Source organism: Grammomys surdaster, unplaced genomic scaffold, assembly GCF_004785775.1.
Source record: "Grammomys surdaster isolate TR1022 unplaced genomic scaffold, NIH_TR_1.0 122787, whole genome shotgun sequence".
In the NCBI taxonomy this organism is placed as follows: Eukaryota; Metazoa; Chordata; class Mammalia; order Rodentia; family Muridae; genus Grammomys; species Grammomys surdaster.
In genome coordinates, this window is record NW_021618214.1 from 1 (window position 1) to 1,077 (window position 1,077).

Below are 1,077 nucleotides of genomic sequence, written 5' to 3' on the forward strand. Positions count from 1 at the left end.
CTGAAGTGTTGTTTTTCAGAACTACATTTAGAGTTTGAGATTAAGGTTTCTAGAAGCAAAGAAATCTAGTGTCTGTGGGCAGGGACAGTTCAGACATCTGGCAAGTTGAAAGGCAAATGGTAATGAAAGTGCCATTTATTAGGAACAAACTAAAGAAAGCAGAAAACAGAAGAGATGGAGAGGAGAACAGGTTCAGAGTCAGAACAGGAGGTACAGTGAACTAAAAGAACAATACAAGGGGAGGGCAGCTTGGGGCAGCAGTGGTGCTTGTTCTGCTTCTCTGTAAGTCAAAAGAGGAAGAGCCCTAAGACCACAGGGATCCGAGGCTCCTCCTATTTAAAGAATCATAGTATTGGCATTGGATATTTAACATATGCATTCACATAATATTATATATTAACATTACATGTCATTTTACACAGCATTTGGAAAACTTTAAACTATCCAACGATTATGGCATCAAGAAACATCTGGTGTATAAGAAGGATCTTCTTGGCTTAACAGAATGGATGCTCCAATATTTAGCTGTTTTCCTCAAGTTGATTCCATTCAGGCTGTTTAATGTGGAATGCAACAGTGTAGAAAAGGAGTCTTTGGAGAATGAGGACCTACTGAACAACTTGCTCACCACGAGAGTTGATATTGACAGGGCAAGGAGACGACAGCCTGGAGTGTTTAACAGGGCTGTTACGAATGAGCAGGAGCTGAAGATATTCCTTCTATTCAAAGGAGACAGTGACAAAGAGATTGGTAGCATCATATCAAGATATCCATGAACTATAACATGCACTCCTGAAAGTCTTTAAAGTGATGGGAACTGTGGAGAAAGATTATGGCATCAGACCTTGAAATTGTGACTAGTTTGGAGCGTTCTCCTGAATCCTGTTTTCGGTCTAATAACAACCTAAACTTAGAAAATAATATAAAGTTCCTCTGCTCTGTTGGATTGACTCATAAATGCCTCTGCTGACTGGGTACCAATGTTCCCAGAACCTTCTCCATCAGTCTGAATTTAAATAAACAAATGGTAAAAATTTTGCAGGAGACCAGTAGATCCTTAGGTCACAATGATGCCAC

General features: G+C 39.7%; 1 pseudogene; it reads left to right on the forward strand.

Annotated features, from left to right (window-relative positions):
* Nucleotides 1-453: 453 nt before the first annotated feature.
* LOC114636174 lies at nt 454-1,072 on the forward strand (annotated as a pseudogene).
* The last annotated feature ends 5 nt before the right edge of the window (nt 1,073-1,077 follow it).